The sequence below is a fragment of the Opisthocomus hoazin genome, chromosome 4 (genome assembly GCF_030867145.1).
Source record: "Opisthocomus hoazin isolate bOpiHoa1 chromosome 4, bOpiHoa1.hap1, whole genome shotgun sequence".
NCBI classification, from domain to species: Eukaryota; Metazoa; Chordata; class Aves; order Opisthocomiformes; family Opisthocomidae; genus Opisthocomus; species Opisthocomus hoazin.
The window spans coordinates 69,041,530-69,061,917 of NC_134417.1; the positions used below are offsets into that span (position 1 = coordinate 69,041,530).

General features: G+C 39.5%; 1 protein-coding gene across 5 annotated transcripts in view; it reads right to left on the minus strand.

Annotated features, from left to right (window-relative positions):
* CDK14 (cyclin dependent kinase 14) overlaps positions 1 to 20,388 on the minus strand; it is a 320,879-nt gene that overhangs the window by 135,861 nt on the left and 164,630 nt on the right. The window lies entirely within an intron of this gene.

Below are 20,388 nucleotides of genomic sequence, written 5' to 3' on the forward strand. Positions count from 1 at the left end.
CCCCTCCATCCTGCTGGGGAGGCGAATGAGCGAGTGGCAGTACGGTGCTTAGCTGCCAGTTGGAGTTAAACCACGACAAATAGTTTGCTGTATAGTTACGATTCTAAAAGGATATATGAGCACACATCACATAACATGATGGCATGTTGCAAGCTTTCTTTTCTTCTAGTATTAGAATAAGTTGCTTAACGAAAGAACATTGTAGCATCTGCCATTTAGTACCTGGCTAAACAGATCTTTGAATATTATGAAAGAATAATAAAATATTCTTTTCATAATGACAACCATAGGCTCAAGAGAGATGCAAAGACACATCGTGGTATATCTAAATGAAAGACAAATAAACAAAGATTTTCGTTTCCATTAACTGCTCATCCTTAGGCATCGACAGTCTTTCACTTCAATGTTCTTTAGAAAAAGGAAATTAAAAGGAAACTCTCAGATAAATAGTGCACAGATGAGAAATGTTTTTTTAGGGAAGCCTAAGCAAACCTTCCACAGCTTACACTGCAAACCCCAGCTTGCTTATTCAAGTTTATATATGACAGCAGTACACACACTTACACATTACCATTCAAATAAATATTAATTTTCCAGTAATACCCAGAAAATGGTATATGCAAAATTCTTCTCTCTCAACAAATGTATATTGGCAGTGCATCAATCTCAGAAGCAGAAATATTTTCAGTGAAATCTGTGGCCTGCTAAAGATATACTATTTACAATAATTGTCTTTTAAGCTTGTCAGTCATTTAAAATAATTCACATTACCACAAAATCATAATCATAATCTCATGTAAAATTGGAAAGATTTTAGGAGAGACCCTCATATGCTAAAAACAGCAGCAGAGAGCACATCTTTCTAACTGTTCTCCTACAGAAACCTCTTTCCTCCAGGAAATGGAAAAAGATTTTCAGGGCTACACTGACTGTTCCCATCGTGTGCCTGTAAACACCTTTTCCAAATAATTTGCTTCTAGTCACTGCCTTGAGACCATCCACTCCCTTACTGGGAACACTGGATATGCACAAGTAATGGAAATCAGGAGAATGTGCTACTAGATTTTTCTGAGTCTTCCTAAACAAAAAATTATCGATTTCCCTTTCACATACACAAAAAAATGAAACTACTAAAACAGAAGGTCATGTCTTACACCTTACAGAAATCAAAGTCATACACTCAGAAAGAAATATACAACATAAGAATTCACGTAAGAGTGCAGATGAAAGTCCTTTGCACCTTTATTCTTCATACACTGGAGAAGCTATTTAAGAACAGTTAATCTCAGTGAATACATCTCCATAGTAATGATGGCAAATCTTGCCAGCAGATCACACTATCAGCTGATTATAGCAATTAGACCAGTGTAGGGGAATAATTTGACTTGTATGCCAGAATCTTTTCTAAAAACCATTACATTTCAAATACGAATAGCTTTTCCCCCCCCCCCCCCAGACTTCTCTCTCTTTTACTTTTGTGCACCTGATTACCAGCTTGATGAATAACTTGGCTCACACAGACAACTCAGGGTTGGCCAGGTACTGCCCCAAAGAGGCCCAGAGGAGAGGTCACATCACACACTCTGCTGTGCCTCAGCCTCCAGATTAATGTTTTGCTTCTAGGAGAAAAGACACCACCAAATGCTCTAACTGGTGAATAGTTCTTATTCCAAACCCTGAAAAACATTAACAAATCTGAGTTTCTGAGCACCTATACCCCACGTGACTAAACTGAAACAGTAGTCCCTAAGTCTGTGGATGTGGACCTACTATTAAGGTAAACAAAAATTACGAACAGATTTGAGAAGCCTGTATGGTGAATGCCCCCCTCCTCCTTTGCCTGTCTCAGGCCTGCCTCCCTTTAGTCTTGCCTGAAGAAGGTTGAATTTGGTTGCAAACAACTTCTTCTCCAATCTTCTACCTAGCTTTGATAGGAGAAAAGGCATATGCAGGCAGGGAAAAGGCACTTTTATGCACCCAGCAATGTCATGTGATTTGGGGAAAACTGTCAAAAAACTTTAGAGCCTGTGGGGTGAAAAAGGAACTCGGCTCCGTGACACAAGTCTTTGAACCGCACACTTAAGAGATCTCCCATGTAGGGAGGAATAAGTACCCAACGTGCCATACCAGAAATCATGCTGCAAATAATACAATAACCATGCTTGCCTGCCAGTTTTTGCCACTTTACTGGCTAGAATGGAGCTTGGCAAATGGTATAGTGAGCCCAAGTACACCTTTCCTCCTCTTTTGCGACCGTCCAGCACGGAACCAGTCCTCCCATCCTTCTGGGACTGCTGCCCATCCTGTTTCCTCAGCCCACTGCTTCTAGATCTCCTCCACCTCTAATTCATTCCAGGTGAACTAAAATCCATCCAGTTTTCAAAGGCTGGCCCTTTTGGGCTAATCCAAGCCTGTTGGACAACTAAACATTTTTCTTTAATCTGCTCTTCACTCCCAAAACACCATGAAAGCCTCATTTGAGGTTAGCTGTTACATCTGGTTTCTCAATTAGTAAGAGGATCATTCCTGGAATGGAGAAAGTTATAAACAAAAGCTTAATTTGTAAAAGCAAGTTGAGGTCATACATTGGCATCAGACAGCATCACCGAGTTTAAGAGGTTTATGCGTACAGGCCATATGTTTTAAGTTGTGGCCAACTGGTTTCCTAGCTGGGCACTACTTTGGAGACTAAATGGCCCAATGGAAAGCAGGCGTGAACAACTCCGGGAAATACTCACAAAGGCTAAAATCTGGCAGAGGGCAATCTGGCACAGTCACTCTGTTCAGTCAGTCGCTGCCCCTGTGCAGAACTGAAAGGGCCTGAATTAGGCTAACGCCTTGGAGGAGCCGCTTTCTCTCACGGAAGGAGCAAAGTTTGCTTTTTCTGAATAATGCTCTGTGTAAAGAAGGCATTTGCAATTATGAACACTTTCACTTAAAGACTCAAAATTAATGCAAACGTCTGTCACCACACTTAAGGCATGAAAAAATATCCTCATCTTTCAGATACATTTACAGTTTAAAAAGAATGCTATCAAAATATATTTGTGAAACACTGACAAGATACTGCATTTCTTGTTTGGATGCTCCAGATGCAAATAGATGACAGTTACCAGGGTCTTTTTTCAGATATCCTTCTGCAAGAAAGTTTGCTACATATTTTATACCTTTTTGCACATCCAAATATGCTTACTCATGCAAAATTTATTTAACCACATCCTTCAACTGAAAGAAAACTGAAGGGTAGGATTAATTAGCACAGCATGTTCAATCACTTCTTTAAGGGTTCCCTGTCTGTTTCCATGGTTACACTACAGGAAAAGCGACAATCTTGTTTCAAAAAGACAGAGCTGATGGGGGATCATCAAAACTTCAAACCTTAATGGCCAGTGTGCATAAAAGCCAAAAGGTAAATGGAGAGATCACCAGGTGAGTACCGAGTATCTACATACTGCAGCTTGAGCACTTTTTTGCCTGGGAAGGTGGAGGGAGGACCTCCTGACAAGTAGTGAACTCCCCTTGGGTTCCCCATGTTTTCCAAAAGATAAAAGGTCAACACATGCCCTGCTGTTGCAGTCTTATTTTGAGAGAAGGAAGCCACGCATAAGGCTAGGTTATTAAAAGCCAGGTCGCGTCAGACCCACTGGGGAACCTGTGTGTGATTACAGGAAGAACAGACACTGTTCAGTGTTCTCCAGGCACATACTTCCATGGCTATTACTTACCCAAACTGAAAGCAGAAACCGTTTGGATGCATCACGTACTGCAAGGCTTGCACAACAGCACCTACCTGTGCTGTGACACAAGACACAACTTTCTTTTAACCCATTCATTAAACAACAGTTCAGGATACCCTGCAATGCCCTGTATTTAAAACACAGAGTGAATGATCTATGCCTACATGTGTATATGTCTTTAACACACCAAACCTCCTGCTGCCTCCTACTCTGAATTAAAAAAAAATAAAAAAGGTAAGAAGATATTTCCTTTCTTGGTAAATACAATTCTCTCTGCTTCGTCTGGCTCTATCTTTTATCTGAGACTCAGAGGTTGTATCTGATTTTACCCAGCATCAGTTATTGACAAAACACATTGCACTGATTTATCACTGTAATTTTAAAATTGTATTTGGCTTTTACAAGAGACTGCAGCTATATCCAGACTCAAGACCTATTCAGTACACACACCTTTGGCTACATGAGCACCAATATTAATATTTGATATCTCTTAAGCTGCAGGATAGCTTTCTAGTCAAGTTCATACAACAATCAGGAAGCCTTTGTTCACAGCGAATATGATTCTGCAAATGAGGAAACCAGTCACGTCTGCAGAAACAAGGGCTTGCCAACCATGTGCATGGTTTTCCTTTCCATTAGACCTTAAAAATATTGAGCTATTTACTATTTTGATTTAGATGTATCAAAAAGGATTCTAGCAAGGCATACCTCATAAAAGGGGATTTTGTTGCTGTTTTTCCTTGACTCAGATGCTTTTCATGCTTTCTTTTTTGGCCTCCTATTTTGTTTATTTTAACAATTACCTAGAGTTTAAGGTAAAACGGCTTACAAAACCACAACTACGATTCAGTAACTATATTAAAATATTGTTGGTGTATTCTGTGGTAGATCATGAACTGTCAACTTCACTTAACCTATTTACTCAGCTTTTTCCAACAGAAGCATATTTCTTCAGTGAATACCTGAATGACAACAAAACAGCAGTAAAATGGGTGGAAACACTGACACTGCTTCAATGAAGCAGCCAGCTCTCTCACCCAGAACCCAGTTCGCAGCAATCAGTGTCCTGCAGCCTGTAGGCCCCTCCGCTGTTTACCTGAGTGCATCTGTCTCTAAGATGCAGCTTTACCAGAGCATCAGCGTTAAATTCCTTTCAAATAAGATAAATTACCCATAATTTCCTATGTCCAAGTCCTAATATAGCCACTAGATTATGGTAGTGCTGTTCATTTGTAAAAGTTACCCACTATCAGAGGGAGCCTAATTAGGTTCCCAAATTAGTATTCCCAAAATGCACTCGAGCAATGACTGGGACACAAACTGGAGTGCAGGAGTCAGTCTGCAAGAGACAGCAGTAAGTAAGGCAAAAGGCATGTGGGCCTCTCAGCTTGTCTGGTTTTCCCAGCTGTATCAGTTATTCTAATAAAAGATTATTTTTCCCTGCAAATCTTATCTCATGTGTGTCTTCAGACAAACACTTAGAGTAACGCCAGTGATAACTGTTCTGGTCTGTGAATGGGACTCTAGCGTCAATTTGATAACCACAAGCTACAGAAAGGGGAGACGCAGAAATACTTTTTCTGCTACCATAAAGAACAACTCTAGCCCTCGTGAAAAGTGTTCTTTTTTCAGCAACTCCAGCAGCATCTCTTTTGACATCAACTCTTTCCTCTGCCTCCTGAGCCACCCAAAGGATCACAGGCAGTGTAAAAGTGGGATATGAGAAAGAGCTCAGCTGGTGGTTGTATATTAAAAGATCCCTTTGATTAACTGGACTGAGAGCCATCCTACCTATAAAGCTGTTTATTTCCCTGCTTTAAAATCCTTACAAAAAGATTTCTGACACATTTTGAAAAAGCCCACTGATGCTGAACATGTACTATGCCTGCCGAATTCATTCATTGTCTATTAGCAGAAAGAAACACACCAAAAATTCGGTTCCAATCAAAAAGTGTTACGGAAGTGCAAATGAAATATACGTTCCATTTTCAACATTGGAAATATGTATCTATTCCCATGGTCTTCTGGGTTAGCATGAATATGTTCAAACTGCCTTTGCTAATCTGGAAGCAGAAAAAACACAGTGTGGGCAGGGGGAAAAAAAAGGAACAACCTGCACCAACACTGTAAACATTCACACAGACACAAAAGCTAACAGAACTCAAGGACAGCAAGCAATTTCACATCAAAGATGACTTCTGCATTACTGAAAAGACTTGGATTCATTATGGATATGGTATACGTGCCTACAATACCTTAACAGCTGACTGATTTAAATCTTGCTTTCCAGATTCTGGATTTTTACTTAATGACCTTCAGTTTGTTGTCTCAAAAAAAATCCATATGAAGATGATGCCCTCTACTCCTAACAACATCCCAGCATGAACACACCACTTTGCTAATAAGGTTGTAAGTGAAAATGTCAGAATTACTCTATTCACAGTGAAGTTACTAGGTTTGAAGGAAAGAGTTAACAATGGCTGAACAGATGGTTTTAAATTGGGAAGATCTGCAGAGTGCAGGGAGGAAGTTCTAGAAAGGAAAAACAGGCAGAAAATAGTTCTTCACTGAAAATGAGAGGTAATGTATCTCAGGATATTTTAATATTCCCTCAGAAAACAGAGAAAACTGGTCTCTGCTATGAATGAATGAGCCAAATACTGGACAAAGATTTGAGTTTAGAAGAGAATAACAATAAAAAAATTATATGTGGACTTTTAAGACACATGAGCAATCAACTTGCTGAAGACTAGAAAGGTAACGGACCACTTTACTACAGTTTTGAGGTACAAATGTTTCATTGTCATTAGGGTTTTCCCCTAACAAATCAAATTAATTCAGAAAAGAAAATATAAAGTGATCCAGGGGAAAAGTGTTGTATGCAGACAAGCTATGGATGTCCAATTTGGTGAAGTATAATACTCCATCAAGCACCAGCCACAGAAGTTAACAACTTACTTCAGGCTGTTGTGTATGAAGTTAACAATTTACCATGATCCCTGTCTGTACAATTAAAAGCAGGACTGCAAGCGCCATTTTTGGATCACTCCATCTGGGGTTCAAGTAAAAATGAACCAACCCTTATCAACTGGTACCTTGATAACTTACCACTTGATAAAAGTGCAGTAGGTACTTGACCTATTGCATGAGACAGGCTAAATATGGCATACCAGTAAAGAAAAACACGCCTGCTCTCTGCTATGCAAGACTTCTCTTTTTTAGAAAATCATCATGTAGACAAACTGCCTCTGCCTTCATTCGGGTGCTTAGAGGATGGAACACATACCAGATTCATGCCTATCATGTACAAGGCAGCAGTACCATTTAAATCCTTCTAGTTTAATGTTGTATTAAATCTGACAGCTGCAGAACTGTTAAATAAGCACAATTTGGTGCTACTGTAGTGATTCACAGTCATGCAAACAGAATAACAAAAGCTAAGTTTCACCAAGATTTTTATATTTAAACATCTAATCCCAGTTGTTTACACTCAGGTAATTTTGTTTCTTAACTGACCATACAACACTGGCAGTGACAAGGTGATGCCACAGCTAACACATACCACTCTCTCCATCTATTAATGGGGTCCCCAACTCAGTGCAGTTAATCTGTGGAGGGCTGGAACACTGATGAAAGGCAACAACAGTCGCATGACCACAGTGATGTTACTCTACAGAATGATTTATTCCAGTGAGATAATACAGTTTTGCTGATCCATCACTTCCCATGCAGAGGTAAAATATCTGGAGAACTTTAATGAAGAGAATACCTCAAGTCATGGTCAACTACTAAAAGCCTAATCAAGTACCTGCAACTTTATTTACAAACAGATCAGATCCCAGGAACTGGTCTAGGATAGTTAATTTAACAAGAACAGGGCTAGATGGAGAAGCAACTATTTGAACAATATTAACATCTACAAACAAACAGTACTTTTGAAAAGCAGATCTAACAACTGTTTGATTTATAAATCAAACATCACTGCCATTTGACATTACCCTGCAGGAGTGGAATTTGTGAATTTGAAAAACTGTCACCACATGGGAATTGAAACCATCAATTCTTACAGTACAAGGTCTGACTCATGTATAATGGCACAATTCTGCAACTATCAGCCACCGACTCCTGGCCCCTGTACTGCGCAGCCAATGCAATTAAGTTTGATGTGCCTGCTTTTCCAGCCAAGGTGTCACCCGAGCATACATTTCTGCGCTGCAGGACACAGCTGCATTTGTTCCATTATCCAGCCTCATCTTTTGAACCAGGGCTGCCCTGCCTGGCACAAACGGTTCTCTAGTGATCATGGAGTTTAATTCAGGCTGCTTCCAGTACCCGAGCCAGACTATTTATAGATCAGACAAATACTCAGATGATTTTTGTCATTGCTACAATACGTTATATTCTGCAGCTTAGGTATTTCCTTTAGCAGGTAAAACACTGTCTCAGCTGTTCTGCCAAGTAACTCCAGTATATTTTGCATGTGCTATCACATTAGTACCTTCATTCACACACTAGATAACACCCACAGCATCTAAAAACTACATCTGCCTGCTCTGGCTTAGGTCAGAGAAAAATGATCTGAAAACATCAGTACAGTACAATACGGGCAACAAAACTAAAAATGTTCTCAGTTATTTCCAAGCTTTTTGAAATACTTCAAAGAAGAAAATAACTATAGGAGACTTAAAGGTTTCACTAAATTTAAAAATTACTTTTATTTTGCTTTCAAGTGTGAAACCATTAAGAAAACCTGTGTAAGTACTGTTGTTTCTGTAAAGCAGTACTATAAAGCAACATCTTATGACAGGAATCTCTGGAGTCTCAGATCCTCCTGTTCAATTGAATCGCTCCTCAAAAACTCATTTAATGTACATGTCATCTTAAATTAGCTGAATCGCAAATCTTAGAAGAAAAGTTTTATGTGAGAGACATTTCAATATGCTTAGGTCTAAATGATTATTTGACTTTACATCAGTAATCAGGCATCTGTGTTCCTACAGAGGCACCTAATCAGTTCTTAATATAATTTCGTCACAGAAAAAGAAGAAATGAGAACAGACAAAATCATTTTTAAAAAAACGTTACATTAGAAGAGCATTAAGCCTGTGCCTTGACAGTATGATTCTGGAAATAGGTAGTTAAAAAGCAACTGTTCCTCATGCGGCACCTTTCTCTACAATGGTACTGAAACACTGAAATGCCACTGCCAAGACACCAAAATTTGAGCTATACAACCAAATCTAGTCTGTTATGTGCAGATATAAGCCTACTAAGTCAGTAGAATTGCAGAACCCTGTATCACGACTGAACAAAACACGTGAAAATTTGTTAGTACTGAAACCAAGCCAGTCTTTTATCTATCCTTTCATTTAACTTAAGCACTATGGATATACTTCTCCATGCATTCTCCATTCTTGATTAAAAAATTGCAAGCAAAGGTTCTCTAACAGTATTTTGACCACAGACAAAAATACTACTGTCATATTATTAGTACCTTTGAAACATTTCATGTTTTATTTAAACCACTTACTATTTCAAGTTCGCATGTCTGAGCAAATTGTAAGTACAGCTGACCACATCTCATTTAGTAGCACATCCTGCAACCTGTGCAGTAAAGTTAGTGGTAATCCTGAGCACTGTAAGACAGAAAGTGCAAAGAATTGCCAAAGTTTCAAGAAGCTAACACTAGGCATTTGTGTTTATAAAGCACATTTCAGTGAGCCACTGCCTTTTTTTCCCATTCTTTTTTTTTTTCTTCTTTTTTTTTTTTTTTTCAAATTTACCTGCTTTTTTCCTAAGGTCTACAGACAGTTCAAAGCCGAGTCATATTTTCAGCCTGCTCGCAGAGTCCAGAACTTAACATCAGTGATGACAGTATCAACATCAAAAGTTTTCCCCTTCTAGTGCCTTGTACTCAGTATATGCTTTTACAGTCTGATCAACCCACTGCAGTTAATATCTAACTTTAAGACCATTGCAGTGAAATATTCTTAAAAGCAAATATAGCCACAAGAGCAAATACAACTGCAAAATTTGATGTCCAAGTGACTTTAGAATTGCTACAATAAGAAGGATATGAGTATGTTCGTGGCTGTGGGTGGCAATAAAAGAGAGGACATCTGACAGTCTCCGTCTTTCCTATTTCCAGCGACCACAGAAAAAAAAATTGCTATAATATCTGACATATTATAAGCCATAAAAGCCAAATGTGGGAAAAGCTGAACTGACCTTGGAGGAGAGCTTGGGCACCTTCAACAAGGTGAAGATCTAACCAGCCATTCTCCCTACCATGAAACACGAAAGTCATGCAGCAGCATTTCCTCCTCATGCAAAGCAACTGTTAATGTCCCCACCTCACCCAGATAAAAAGCTGCTGATTCCTGATCTCCCACTTTTAATTTTTTGTCTTTTAAACTATCAGACCAAGAGGTCAAGTGAAGTTTTGTTATTTCTAACATACATATGGTGGTTATGTGGAGTTAACGCTTATTTGTACAGCTCTTCGGAAATGTAAATCCCTGGAGAAGTATTAAGTATTACTAAGACAAGCACTTCCTGACCGCTTCTGGCTATCGCGCAGGCCAATTGCGGCACGGGAAATGCTCATGTTAATGCAGGTGTACCTGCAAGTGTGACTTTCATTTACATCAGTACGAATTTTGCATCTATAAATATATCAATATATGCAGCACTGTGTCCTTCAGGAAGAATGAAAAATCCCTGAATACATCATTAAAAACTACCAGATAAAAAGTGACTGTATTGCAGTAACGTAAGGTTTTAATCTGTTGAGGACAAAACAAACAGTGGTATAAATTACAGAGCCATAATTTCTTTAAAATGCTATCTCAATTATGGAATTGTTTCATATCGTGTAACATGGCACATTTCTCTTAACGAACTGCCAGTCTCTGTTCCCGTTAATCTTTTTCTTTGCATACCATTATTTTTGTTCTGACTTATGATGAATTCTTTCTTCTTTAATCCACACCTTTTTCTACTTATCCTTTAATTTCCACATAGCTGATTATTTCCTGTGTAAAACAAATCTGTATAACTATTAATGACATTAATGACATTAAAATTACTTTAAAATTTGGCATAATTTTCTCACTACTGTATTATAATACAGTAAGTTCTCTTAAATATGGAAACATTAAACAAAATCACAGTCAGACCTAGAAAGCGAAGACGGAGAGTACTGTGGGATCAGCGTGAATGGGTATATTCAAAAGCTTTACCATGACCATAGCTGTCTTTTTGCCCCATAACTGCTGTACCAGAAACAAGCAAAGAAGCTTCAGAACAAGAAAGTTTTAAAGCAGGTTCAGTTTTTAAAATTTATTTTTAAAATATTCTAAATACAGGGGCTTGTAGCCCCAGTAGTTAAAAAGCTAAGGCTATAAAAGAAGGAAGATGTGTAGGAAGAAAAAATGTTTTCATATAAAACTGATAGGAGAACATGGTCACACGACTGAACAAAGTTTTTTGCAGTAAAAAACTTGTAATTACTGCCCAGATTTTAATACAACTGCAGATTCATTGGGATGGATGAATCTCTTTTGTACAAACAGAGGATCACAGTTCTCCATGTTTTTTGTGCAATTATCACATAACAGCCTGGTTGACACTTAGGTGGGGGAATACATGACAACAGCAAAAATCATGATTGTGGTAATAATGCAAGATCACAGCCAGCACTGAGCTAGCTGCGGTACAGACGACATCTAAGTCCCATGTTCTGCTTAAATACCAAACAGTGAAACAGATTTTTCATCACGGTTGTTTTAATGGTGTCATAATCAACTTCCTTTATTGCCCTTAATGGATAATTAAGATGCTTTCGTCCTATTAAAGGCTCAACACAACTCTAACTTGTAACAATGGGAAACTGGATTGAACCCTAAGTAATCTGAGATGCGTTTAACAGGGGACCCACTTAGTGAGTCACACCAATCTCCAGCTCCATGCTGCTTTTTTAAAAAAAAAAAAATCCTTATCAGCCAATAATCCGGCACAGTGCTTCTCGGTGGGAAGAGCTTAAATTACAGCATTTACTTTAGTAATAGCTGAAAAGACTGGTATATTTTAAGGATTTTAATTTCAACTGTTGAAAAGCAATCAATGAAGACTGACAGACAAAAATTCAGTGTGTGGCTCCACCTTGTATTTACTAGCAGTAGAGAGAAGTTAAATTCTTAGCTGAAAACAGAATCTCACGGTTTTTGCAAATTGCTGTCTGTCTCCAGATAGTAAACCTGTGTCAAATCTATTCCTCCTCTATACGCTATGAAACCAAATTTCTGTCCAGAATCTCACAGTTCTGCAAATTGCCATCTCCAGACAGTAAACGTGTGTCAAATCTATTCCTTCTCTATGGGCTAGGAAACCCATTTCTGCCTGTAACGTATCCTTTGACTCTCACAATTTTTTATTTAGATTTACCTCATACCTCAACAAAACCGTCAGATTTATGAAGCTAATTAGATGGAGTTCCACGATGAGAATGACAAACCAGATATGAGAAACAAAAAGCATCTGCAGCGGCACTAGACCACACATTCTCCTACATCTTCACCTCTAAAACAACACACAGAGGAATTCTTCAGCCCAAATCCCAGAAATCAGATCCACCCCTTTGCACCGCTGTTGCTTGAAGTTTCCTGCCACCTACATGTCTCCTCTCGCTTTTCACCACAGATCTGGGAAAGATGTGAGAAGGTCACGAGCACAGCACGTGAAGCCCTTGCTCCTGGGAGGGGAGGGGAAGGAGACAACTTTGGCTGCTCCCTGACAGCACCCAGTTATACTGTTAGAAGCCAACAACTCCCTTTCCCTGCATCTGGAAGGCAACAGGGATGGCAAGGGCTTTTTTCCGTGACTCAGTAGTGTGCAGCTGAGGTTAGGCCAGGACAAAGGCACGCAGGCTGCTTGGCTGCTCCAGGCCTCCAGCCCAGCTGCCACTGTGAGCAGTGTTACCAGCTTCTGCTCACAATGGAAAATACTGTATTTACAGTTAATTACAGAAATAACTGTCTTTTATGAAGACATGCAAGCTAACGCAGGTTTGAGCAGTTTTGGTTTCACTTTCCGGGTTCCCACTTCCTTTTTTTCAACCTACTCACAACACAGTCACGGAAGTCATCTTCATTTCTTGGTATTTAATACAAATAGAGCCCTCAAAGAAACCCATTACTGACCTTCCTGGGGGTTATGCGAACAAATTCTTCAGATTTCAAAGGCTGTTATCAGAGGGGACCAGGCTGCCCCTGGGGAAACAGCAACCTCCCACAGGAATACGGGAAATAAATGCTTTCTTTCTTTCTCTGTTCAATTCAAATGGGGTGTTAGAGGGGTCTGTGGATCTACATTTGGGTAAGCCAGTTCTCTCTACCCATAGCAGCCTCTGATAACAAAAATCCAGACTGCTTCCACCACTCCCACTCCCTGAGGAACCGGCAGAAGGAGCCGGTGGTGGACCAGCCTTCCTGGCAGTGGCCGGGCTGCTCCTCCAGCCCATGCCCGTGGCAAATGCCCGGTGGCTGCGGCGCCATGGCTCGCTCCTCCTCGAGCTCCTCAGGGCCAGGAAGGCCAGAGGCATCCAGCCAATGTTAGCAGAGGTGCTCTCAGAGGAGTTTTGCAAACAATGTCATCAAGCATTGCTGACAATATAAAGTAGCAGCTCTTGAGGCACCGTGACAACTCCTTATACCAGCATCTTCAACAACTGATACTCCGTGGAGCATTTACACAGAAAAACATAGCAGTTATCCACACAAGTAATCTTTTATGCTATCCAACCTTTCATATGAATCTTGTATGGTACATTGTAAAGAAATTCCTTACGGTATTCTTACTGTGAAAAAGGAACTAATTTTTTTTCAAGTTGTCAACACAGCTTTAATCATTTTAACAGTAAACTATACAGCAATAGTCTTGTCCCTCGTGACATATCCCTGATATGCTCCCCACAGAAAAATCTATATGGAAATTCATGGAAACATCCTCTTTAAAACTCAGCTGCAGTTTTAAACTGCAACTCCATTGAATGTAATTCTCCTTATTACAAACCTCAAGCCTCTTTGCTCCTGCTATCTATTATTAATCATCCTATGTATCCAGAAGGATGCATGGTTCAGTCACACTTACTTGATTCTTTCCTTTACTACATCACAGGGCTTTATATTAACAAAACTCTGAAAGCATAAGGCAGGACTTCCACCACAATGTAGACCTCCTGCAGCTCCTTACTCATCCAAGTACATCCCCAAAGACAACAAAAAGTTGACAGGAAAAGCTTCAGGGTCAGTGTCATTGGTGAGAGTAAAGCAAAGACATTGCCATTAACATTCTTATGATGTTTGGCTCTCTAAAGACCACTCCCACAGATGAGAAAGAGCAAGTCTCTGACTGCAGGAACAAGCACTACAGCACTAAATTCCTGATGCTCTTCCTCACTCACCTTGCAACACTAAAATTTGTTGTGGAATTACTGCAGTTTGAAGATTTTTTTTTTTTTTAAAGGACCAAAACTAACAAAAACTGGGTCAAGAAATGGGAGGAAGGGGAAATTTCTATTCCAGTCTTAAAAAAAAAAAAATAATTATCAATCACCAAGTTTTCCCATCTTTGAAAATTACAGTCAAGCTAACAATACCTTCAAGACCTGCTGTTTCATACTTTGAAATCGTATTTTGCACTTCTGCCTCTCAGGTGCCTGCATAGTCATACACTGTGTCTTGAAGCCATAGCGTGGAGAAAAGGTTAGTGTATGTACTAAAAAGAATGGCATCTCAGCTAAAAGATGTGACTACACAGAAGGTCCTTGCACTTACAATAACTCCAGAATCCAAAATAAAGACCAAACAGATTTTCAAACTCCTCATCCACCCACCTTGTGCAGTTCACTTCTATTGCAGGCCTGGCAGAAAAGACAAATGGGAAAAGCAACTGCAAGGAAGTTTCACAAAGAAACAGTCCCTTAAAATACAGTCCCCAGCAGCAAGTTGATCTGCTCACAGATAAAAGCAGGACAAGGGCCCTACTAATGATTTGGCCCGTTTCCCTCAGAAGTGCTACCACCGCCTCACGTACTAGCCACGTTTAAATGTTTTGTTCTCTACACCCATGCCCTAAGGATTTTCTCAATACATCAAAAGGTGATGTCAACATGGCTACCCTCAAAAGCTTTGTAAATGTTTTAACCGAAAACCTCTATGAACAAGTATAACTCTTTTTCAACCCAGAAAGCACAAAATTATTCCAACTAAAGTATATGTAAGAATAACCATACTATGATCAGAGTAAAGGTCCACATTGTCCCTGAAATAGTCAGAATATTAAGCTGTTAGTGGATGTTTTGGGACAGAGAATAAGAAACAAGGCAAAGAAAGAGTAATTTTTCCTGCAAAGTCCCACATGGAAGGTGGGATCCATCTCCTACCTGGTATTTAGGGACTTTGAGCTGGAGTTCATTAAGTATGATAATGTGGATGCAAACATAACTGATTAGCCAATCTCAATTTATGTCATCATACACACTAAATAAATGTTAACACCTCATTGCTAAGAAACAAACCAAACTACACCACAGTATATACTAAGTCACAGAAGGAAAGGGCTTGGGAATTTGCCCAGTCCAACCTACCAGATAGCTCAAGGCTTTGGTCAGTCAGTGAACCAAATGGACATTCTGCCACCTCTCTGGGATTGTCCAACACTGAAGTACTCTTACAGTGAACCTTCCCATCCTTATACCAGTTCTGTTTCAATTTACGACCATTATCTCTCATTCTCCCACTGTGCATCTCAGTAAAAAGCACGTTCCTACTGCGCACCACCGTGCCCCTGGTAATCCTCTCTTAGGTACTGGGAGACTGCAGAGCTCATCATTTCATTACAGAAGGCAATCATATTCCTCAAACAAGATTTATCTTGATCAAAACTGGCAAACACTTTCTTCAAGTATACAGAAATGACTTCCAAGCAGACTTGCTTCAGTATTTTCCTGGGGATGGTGGTAGGCAAGCCTGCAGTACCCCAAACCATCCTTCTTGCCCTTCTTGGAAATGGGTACAACATTAACCTTTCTCCAGTTATTGGGGACCTCCCCCAGTCTACACAGTCTTCCAAAGATGATAGAGAGCAGCATGACGATGACATCAGTCAGCTTTCCCAGTACCCTCTGGAGGCCTCCTGCCCAGACCCATGAACTTGTATGGGTCAAGATATCTCAGAAAATCCCTGACTCAATTCTTGTCCTCTTACCCCTTTCCTCCCTGAACCCCATCTCTGAGAACAAAGGCCTGTGAGATCTTATTCATAGGAAGTCATAGAGCACCTCCGCCTCATCAGAGTCTGCTGTGACTAAATCACCTGTCCCACTTAGTACTGTGCCTACATTTTCCACAACCACATACTTCTTCTTGCCCTCTTGCTCTTCCAGCAACTTATCTTTGCTTCCTCAACACCCTGTTGTTGCCTGCCTCCCTCTTCATCTCAACATATTTTCCTCCCAGGTGCCTTAATCTCCGCACAGAGATTGTTGCTACCATCTAAACCCTTCCAACAGCTCAGACCGTTCTGGCTGTGGCCACTCAGAAGCAGCTTCACGCAGAGGCAAAGGCAAAAAGCCCAGCAGAGCTCGCCTGTTCCTTTGGTGTTTTCACCTATGTTTGTTCTTATAGTCTTTGGCACGTCTTTCTCAGAGGTTCAAAGTGATATTTTGAAAATAAGGGATCACTGAAATGACACATGGCACCGGTTATAATAATTAGCTCTTATATACAAATAAAGCAAAGAATTTGTTACTGTTCAATATGAATACAAATCACATATTTGCTTAGATAACTATTTTGCTTAGATTACTAATCACCTGATTGCAACTAACTCTTGAAAAAGACATTCTTAGTGTTCGATCTTTCAGTACATGCTCCTACCCAGCACCGTCCAGCCATCTGACAGTTCACAGTTAAGACAAATGCATTTATTCTAGAAACATACTTGCTTTTAACACTATGTAATGACTTTCTAAACAAAAGCTCAAGGATTTTCTTTTTTTTAAGTCAACACACATCCAAAGGCCAAACAAATGTATCTGGATACAGTGCGGAGAAAAGTTAAAGTGAAGAAACTACTAACCAAAGACTAAGGAACAGCTGTGCAGCCCAGCCTGTGCAGTAGCTGATGAGCTTCAAGCACAAGGCTCTATTCATTTCAGTTTGAAATTGCTTATGGTGTTGCTTATTGAAGTTTTATAATTTCTTTATTTCTACTCAAGACAGACATATGTGCGGGGGAAAATAAATCAACCCATAGACAGCCAAATTCACACCACAGGATCAAAAATAGTTTTTGCACTTATTTAATAATTTCATAGGAGAATTCCTAACATACTTTAATTTCCCCTGGAATTTTAATTAGATTGAAAAAAGAATGCAGGAATGGAGTTCAAGGACTATTTTTCATAGCAACAATTATTCAGGATGTAGTCTCCCCTATTGTACCTTCTCAAGAAAGCCATTTTTCACAGCTCATCTATTTTTAATTTGATAAAGCATCTATGTTCTGTTCTCCCTTTTCATTTGACTGCGGAGTCTTCTCATAAATGTTCATTTCCTAGCAGCTATAGCACAATGAATAGAACAGCAAACCCCCGTTCATCTGAACAAAGACGCTCCCACACAGTGGAGTATATCTGTCTGGGAGCCCAGTCGTAGAAAAACACATGCCCACAGTTATTCAAAGATTCCACTTCAGCCACAGTGCAATGCACTGGCAGGCATGAATAGCCTTTCTTTTTCCTTGTTTATTCAAGAACTATGATCTACTACAGACTGTTTTTAAGTAAGTATTTGATATCCTACACAGAGGAGATTAAATAAGCCTGACGCCAAATTAAAAACTTCAGCCACACTGTTGATTTTTTGTAAACTTATGAAACTAAAATCTGAAGGTCTTGTCCTTAGAGACTAACAGGCCTTTGCTCCAGGATATTATATTTATTGTGCTAGCAAAGTCAATCCTATCTCTGATAGAAACTGATTTCTTCATAGGTTTTCTCCTGCCTTCAGTGCATTTGAAAGCAAAACACCCATCTCTCTAATTTCCATACTGTTCCTTATGTAATTAATCAAATATACAATCTAAACCAACTTCCTTTCCAAGCGCATTATTGCAAATTAGTCATTCATGGGAGGAAAACATAAAGAGAAACAGGACTGTATTTCACATCTTGTTTAAGAAGAATCTTTTGTACTGGGGAAGTGGAAGGTGGGCTATAATAATATGGTATTTAAATAAGTTAATATGCACAGGGGTTCACAGACAGAGCACACGGGTGTTCTCTCATTTCTCATGCCTCCATTGAAAGAGGTCATGACCCTTTAGACTTTAACCTCATCCCTTCTAATTTTTCATCTTTGTTCTCAGAAGAGAAATTTAACCCATCTGGTCTTCAATTTTACAAGGTCACAAGGCATGAAAGAAAACCTAGCTTTAAAAAAAATGGAGATATATAATCTTCTCTTAGAGTATAACAGCAGATTATGCAAATGTTTCTGTTAGACCAGGACAAATTTACAAGATCAAAAAAATCCTCTCCACAATATTACACGTTCTTATGTCTACTACTGGGTATTTCTTTTTTGGTTGTACTTACACGCCTCTACTGTCTCTCTCAAAATAATACACAACAGTCAACCTTAAATTCCTGCCAATGTAAAGCTGGGAAAATCATGCCTTTGATCTCATCACTGTGATATTTAGCCTAGTGCCACAATGAGGCATTAATTTAATCAGAAGCGATGGTTATATTTTGTGCTACAGCAGGGTGAAAGCAAACGTCCCAGCCTTTCCTCTGTTCTATGGCAACATCGGGCAATACAACCAGAGAGAGGTCAACCTACATCTGAGCCAGACATTTCAAAGAATCACAGAATGTTTGGGGTTGGAAGGGACCTCTGTGGGTCATCTAGTCCAACCCTCCTGCCAAAGCAGGGTCACCTACAGCAGGCTGCACAGGACCTTGTCCAGGCGGGTCTTGAATATCTCCAGACAAAGAGACTCCACAGCTTCTCTGGGCAGCCTGTTCCAGTGTTCTTGTCACGCTCAAAGTAAAGTTCTTCCTCATGTTCAGGTGGAACTTCCTGTGCTTCAGTTTGTGCCTGTTGCCCCTTGTTCTGTCACTGGGCACCACTGAAAAGAGTTTGGTCTCATCCTCTTGACACTTGCCTTGATCATCCTCTTGACACCACTCTGATTTCATTGATTAGTTCACACCTCCAGCAAGGCATTGAACAGTGCTGGTGAACGGCGGGGGTTTTTTTGTTTTCTTAAAGCACAGCTGAAAACTTTGCAGCCTCCCTCTCCCCAGCCACAAAAGCCATAGAGCTTCAGCAACTTCCCTCCTCCCCCCTCCCCAAACATTTTACATACAAAAGAGTTTGTAAGATCATCTACAGAGTTTTCAGTATCCACCAAAGCTAGAGCACCATCACCACAGTGTCTTGAAAGACTTATAATATGGGGATACCTGGAAGTCAGATAAGTTCCTAGTGTTTTATATGTATAAATGATACAACAAAACTAGTCGTCTGAAACAGCACAGCACCTTCAACAGAGAACTAACTTGTGTTTCACTACAAAAACACTTAATGATTCACCTGCTTCGTGTATTTAAAAAATAAAATCTCACAGTAAAATGCAACATGCAGGAATGCTTTTTTTAAGTATATCTTTAGAACACTTCTGGCATCTTCCAAGTTTTGAAAAACAGCAACAGAAAATGGTATGTAAAAACAGATAATAATTGTTTCTAATACTATTTCTCTAATTGCCTTACAATCGAAAGGCCAATCAAGTTCTTGTGGGCTGTCTCCACCTGAAGTCCTGTTCCCTTCTCCAGTATAGCAAATAACACACTGAGCTGTTAATTGCAGTAACGCTAATTAAAAGACTAAAAAACACGACTACATTAACAGCGAAATTGCCAATTAGCACATAAGGCTCCCTCATTATTGCTGCTGCATGAAATGTGAAGCCCAATGTGGACAGCAGTCATAAAAATAAAACACATTTTTAAAAAGCCGATAGGTCACATTTTCAGCTTACTCCAGTTCTACTGGCATCAGTATCTGAGAAGTTGACCTACAGGAAAGAAAGAAATTCCTACAACATCTTGTAAAAACCACAAAAGAAAAATAGTGCCGTTTTCCACAACTGCATTCACAGTGGTTTTCAGAGAAAAGAGTATTTGCCCTGGTGTAGCCACTAGAAAGTATTTAAAAAAAAATTTTAAATTAAAAAAAGGCAAAAAGGTTAACCTTCCAGTGGACAATTTCCCCTGACTTTATACTCCACATAAGGCTTCCCCATAAGGGACTAACAAATACTGAAAGCAGTCCAGGTGATCCTGGACTTTCCTTTATTCTTTAGAAGGGCTATTTATTCTTGTGTCCTTCAGTCTCTTTCAATGACCATTTTATGAAAGTTAATCCACATCTCCACAAACCTAGAGCTACTTCCATAAAATGATTGTGCTCTTCACATAGTCTGTATTTCCTCAGGTCTGTTTTTTTTTTTTTTTTTTTGCTGTTCTTTTTAAAGGTTTTGAATTCTAATTCAGAGTTCTCATGGTAAATAAAACTGAAAT